We start from the raw sequence: 6,121 nt of genomic DNA, 5'->3' as shown, positions 1-6,121 counted from the left end.
TAGACTTATGGCTGTCCCCGCAATGTGCACATACAACCACTGAGTTGGATACTAGAACCAGGTTTCTGGAAATGTTCCCATGTCACAAAGACATCGAAGCCTGGACCAGTCTACTAGACACCAATAATAAGGAAAACATTTCCGCACTGTAAAGAAAGTATTGACTGGAGATTTCAATAGAAATAGCAGCTTTCAAGTACCATAGCGATCGGGACAGTTTCCAGGGTTGGGATAAAGGTTGACACAGTATAACAGAAACGAGCGGCTCGTCGTGATAAACATCTGTTTAAGCTTCTCCGATCGATTGATGAAAGGCAGGAGTGGGCAGCCGGTTACGTGCCACAAACGGAAGCCGGCAAAAGAAGCACGTAATTCAATATTCTACTTGTGGTACAATTGAACCGAGACTGATTTCTGTGTCATCATCATCATCATCATCGCCGTCTTCATGTCCTTCATCTGAAAGGTAGTTGGCGCAACCAGTCGTCGAGGGTTCGGTCTGTTGCATATTTTATGGAACGATCGATTTTCCTTCTGTTGCGATGGGACGGCTTTCCTGTGAATTGGCTCTCCCAGCGGATGGTTGCGATGTCGAAGAAGGATGCTGCGTGGGAGAAAAAATCGAGAAAATGTCGATGGCTGAAGGTTTAACTTCGGGAATAATTATCGGAAAGACAGATGCGAATTTCCCGCTAATTTTGTACGACATTCGGCAAGGAAAAGAATAATGCTGGAAAGAATGAAAATACGCGTGATATCACACATTTCTATTGGAACACAAAGCAAACTTAGTGGCATCCAAAAGAGGAAGGATATAGCTTTCATTTGAAATTAAAAAAAATGTTTGTACCAATATGAATTTGACCGCCATCTTGATTTTGTCAGTAAACCCCTTTTTTTCACCATTAGTGCACCGCTCGTTCTGAATTTTGAAATCACCATCAGAAAGCTGAGAAAAAACTGAGTAAGATAGGCTTCAAAATTAATTATTTATAATTAGTTATAAAATGGCTTAATTAGTTATAAAAAAACAGGTAATTACACAGGAGTTTTTTATAATGCGTATTTGGTACCAGAGTGAATCTTCGGCTTATATTAGAGTTCAGGAATAGCATTTATTCTTTCATTTATTTGGTCTAAAACCGTTGATTGAAATTAACAACCAATAGAACCGCTGAGATAAGATAAGAATGAAATAATCAGGTTGTTTTTTTTTTTTCAATAGAGGCCTTATTATTCAGCATGATAACATTGCAAAAAAATCAGTCAACTATTTAAAACCAAAATGGGGTTGAATTCCAAGATGGCTGCCAGATTTTTCGACCTCAAAATGATACTCCTGAGTACTGGCATTACGTCCCCATTGGAACAAAGCTTGCTTCTCAGCTGTTAAAATTCGCTATTGTCTCACATGTTTGTTTTTTATTTTTTTTATTAATGACACTTTACACCAGAAGAGTGCATTCGTGTCCAGGTAAAAAAAATCATGTCTGTATGCAAATTCAATTAACGTAACTTCTTCCTCTCACAATTTGTTATACAACTTTGTATCATGTTTGTTGAGTGGCAGTTAAAACGATACATTATGGCTCAGAAAATCAAGAAATGTTTAGCTCAAAAGCCTTATATTTTCTCCATAAATGAATGCCCTTTTTGTAATGTTAAACATTAAAACTTAAGATATTTTCACAAGAGCTTTAAATGTTCCAACGCACAATCTATAATCTTCATTTGATAAATAACAAAGCATATGGTTAATTTTTTTGTTCATTTGAATCAAAGGTTGCAGATGGTTTTCATTTATTAGATTAATTCGTTCATTGTTCTTGAATTCGAATAAATGTTGAAGAATAATTCTGTTACCAAAAATGCATATTAAAATAAATTTAATTATATAAACTGCTTTTACAATTAATTCGGCTGATTAGCAGAAACGGTTCCAGTTAGGACGTAACGCCAGGAAAAATGAGAATAAAAAGAAGAGTACACGTTTTTAGTGATAGTCAATTTATTCAACATATTTAGTGCTAACAAGGTGAAAAACTCATTCTACTGCTTAAAATCAAAGATGGAGTCTTAATACAAGATGGCCGCCAGATTTTGTTCACTGAAATTAATACTCTTATTCTTCACTTGACTCGAAGAAAACTTCAAACTTGTTTCTTTGTTGTACGAAACATGATGTTTGCATTGATTGCATGAGCCTTCCTTTGCCGTGTGGTTAGAGTCCGTAGCTACAAAGCAAAGCCACGCTGAAGGTGTCTGGGTTCAATTTCCGGTCGGTCCAGGATCATTTCGTAATGTAAATTTCCTTGACATCCCTGGGCATAGAGTATCATCGTACCTGCCACACGATATACGAATGCGAAAATGGCAACTTTGGCAAAGAAAGTTCTCAGTTAATAACTGTGGAAGTGCTCATTAGAACACATTAGAAGCTGAGAAGCAGGCTCTGTCTCAGTGGGCACGTAATGCCGCCAAGAAGAAGATTGATTGCACTCGTCATATACGTCGAAGAGCATGATATAGAAAATCGTTCATATCATAGGGTAAATACTATTGCTCATCTAGTTGTTGTAGCCTACCTTACTCAATTTTTTCCTCAGCTTTTTGATGGTGATTGCAGAATGGTGAATGGTGAAAAACAGTTTTTCTGACAAAATTCAATATGGCGCCATTTTTTTTTTTTGCTTCAGTTGAAAGCTATATCCTGCATCTTTTCGATGCCATTAGGTTTACTAAGTATTCATTAAAAAATATGAGACATATCACGCGAATAAATACTTATGTTTTATCAAAAAAAAAAATGGAATGTTCGAAACCTGTTTAGCTAGCTGGCGTACGATCAATTTGAGAATACCGAAAGGATCCAAGTAATCAAATAGCAATTCAATTCACTCTGCGTGCCAATATGGTGCTATTATTGTGCTGACATGCCCTATATTAACCGTACAATAGCCATATAAGCCCAAAAAGGCGAATTAGCGGGCTAGTGGTTACTTGGGATCACCCTTTAGTTTTAGCATATATTAGATAGAGTTCAAAATTTATGATCAGTGACGTTTTAGCGAGAATCGCTCCCATACAAAATGGCATTTTAATCTTCTTTCGTTTTCCCTATTCTCCAAACCTTTTATCGCACTATCACGTCACATATCTAGTCGAGTGCAACTGTGAAAAACCTACGTCAATTCGTTCATCCGTTCTCAAGCCATTTCGTGACATACAAACACCACTCGATTTTAATATATAGGGTATTCCAGAATGTATGAGCACGATTTTGATAACTATAATCATAAAATTTTTTCAAACAAATTTGCATTTGAATATGTTAGTATTTTTCCTTGGGGCATTTTATATGCTGCTTGTGAAAATTTTGTTTAACGATATAACCTTTTGCATTGATTTTTTTCTTCAGAAACTCAATTCTTATCTAGTTAGCACCTCTGGCGTAGGAACAGGGGGGTTTTATGTCTGACAGATTTGAAACTTTTTGGAGCAATATTTCGATATTTCTTGATGAATTTAATGTAATAAAATTTCCCAATGAATATCGAGGGGTTGTTCTAGAGCTTTTGTTTCAAATATCTTGGAAGTAGATAATATTTTAATATTGTGAGATTTGTTTATACTTTCAAAGTGAATTCCTCCTAGAGGACAGCCATTCCTTCTATGCCTACTTTTTATACACAAATTTATTCCGGAATGCCTGGGTACAATTAATCATTGAGAAATTTCTAGTCGAACAAGACATTTCTCACTCAATTCTTTCAAATGGTTTTCCCAGAAATTTCAATATAAATTCTTTTGCGAAGTTCATCGAATGTTTTCCAGAAATACATCGCAAATTTCGAATGTCTTTTATAAGGAAATTCAGCTTCCCTCAGTTTATACAAGAATTATCTACGTTTCAGCCCAGATTCTTCAAGAATTATCGACGAAGAGTTTTTTAAAATGTCTCTTAACTTCGAATCTGCAGAGGAAATTTGTTGAAGAATCCCAGAAATATATTTGCTCCCGAGGTCAATATAGTGGTTAAAGTATTTGTGAAAAAACATTTATCAAAATAGCTGGGAAGGGAAGAGAAAATTCCTCAAAACATTTCGTTAGAAATAGTATATCAATTATAAGCGGAACCTACCTTCTGGGATTGGACTATTGTGCAATTCCAGGGCGGAATTCTTTGAAGCTTTCTGGCAGAATTCTGGGGAGTACGAAAGTTAAAGACGGAATTCTGATAGATTTCAAGGATAATTTCTAAAGAATATTCTGATGAAGGAGAAACAAAAAATGTTGAAGCAGGTAGGAACAACAGATGGACAACAGAAGATAAGTGATTATTTATATTTTTTTTTTCTAGATTTGAAACAAAAATTGAACACCTTTCAAAATTATAAAAAATAACAAATTTCTCGAGAAGCTCAGTTAGAATACTCTTTAGAAATTACCCTAGATATCCATGAGAATTTTGTCCTGTTTTGACTTCTGGAATCCACAGAATTTTGACAGAAAGCCTATAGGAATTCCATCCTGGAATTGCACCAAACCAACTACAATAAAAAAAAGTAAATTGTAGAATTAATACGAAAAAATGCATAATTCGGCTGAAATCCGTAAGGAATGCCTCAACAATGAAATGCAAGCATTTCCTTCAAGGTTTAAGTTTAGTTAATACATACGTTAAGAATTATACCATAAGACATCTTTAACAATGTTTTCAAAAAATACCGTCAATATTTTCAACTTTTATAGTTCTACTACAATGGATAAAACAGTCGTTTCAAAAAAGTTTGTTTAGGATTTCTGTTAGAAGGTAAAAAATTGCATCCACATCAATTTGTTCATGAAACTTCGGAGTTCATGATAAACATTTCCTAAGATGTTAAGAGCAAATATATTCAGCAAAATTTCCATCCGTTTTTAACGCCAATGATTGTCTTTCAGGAAAGGCGAAGAAAAAAAGCAACAATTTGTGTAAAAAAATCCTAAAGAGCGACTTACGTTTTCTGTTAGGTATTCATGTATTCAGGAATTTCTTCAAAAAGTATCCGAAATTCTACAGTGAGTTCTTGAATTTTCCGACAGGAAATTAGTAAACATGTGTTTCTCTAGAAATCTAGATAGAATATAAATTGGATATTGATAATGAATGAGTCGTAGAGTCATTTGCAAAGAAATTGCTAGAACAAAACTGAGGTTTTCCTGGAGTAACCAAAAATAGAGGGTGGATGGATTTCTAGAACCTGAAAGAATGACATTTTCTTAAAAATACCCAGAAGAATCATTAGTGTTATTTGAAGAAAAAATCTCTTGAAAATATTTTGATGAATCTATAGTGAAGACTTCCTACGACAAACAATAATAAAATTCTCTGAACAAATGCTTGAACAAATTGCTAGGGAGACTTTTGCAGTATTCTGCAGCAAACATTACAGGAATGTTTGATTTTTCAATTTTTCTTAGGTAGACATTTTTTAGGAAATTTTAAAGCATTATTTTCGAGAATGTTTTGAAGGGATGAAGGGAGAAACATCGAATTGATTTTTAGAGAAATCTAAATATTTTTTTTTGTGTGTAAAAAATGCAGATTGGTCTACGGAGAAGTTCTCTCTTCTCTTTTTCAATTGCTTATAGAAATCTTGTGGAATCTTATAATAACATCTGGAAGAATCATTTAACGTTCCTCACATGAAGTCCTGGATAATTTGTGCATGAATTGTTTAAAGAAATGTTTAAAGAATTTCCGAGAGATTTTTGGAAAAATATGCTATAGGAAGCTGCAGAGAAACTTAGGAAAAACCTCAAAAAAATTTGGAAAAACTGATGGTAAACTCTCTAAAAAAATTATGTTAAGAATTTTTGCTTGGTGATCTTGAATTTCGATGAGACTCCTAGAATTTCTTGTAATATATTGCATAGCATAGCATTAAGGTGAAACAGTTTTGAATCAACTTCTAAGATTGCACTAAAACTTCAAAGGCACAAATTACGCGAATGAATCGTCCAACAATAGTGTACTTTATATTTTGGCTTTGTGCACTTGCAGCAAGCTTAGAATAAGATGATCAGAAACGTTTGCCGACTATTTCTCCAGTTTAGTGCCTTTGAAAACGTGAGTAGT

The sequence above is a fragment of the Aedes aegypti genome, chromosome 3 (genome assembly GCF_002204515.2).
Source record: "Aedes aegypti strain LVP_AGWG chromosome 3, AaegL5.0 Primary Assembly, whole genome shotgun sequence".
Classification (NCBI taxonomy): Eukaryota; Metazoa; Arthropoda; class Insecta; order Diptera; family Culicidae; genus Aedes; species Aedes aegypti.
Note: the sequence above shows the minus strand (reverse complement) of the source record.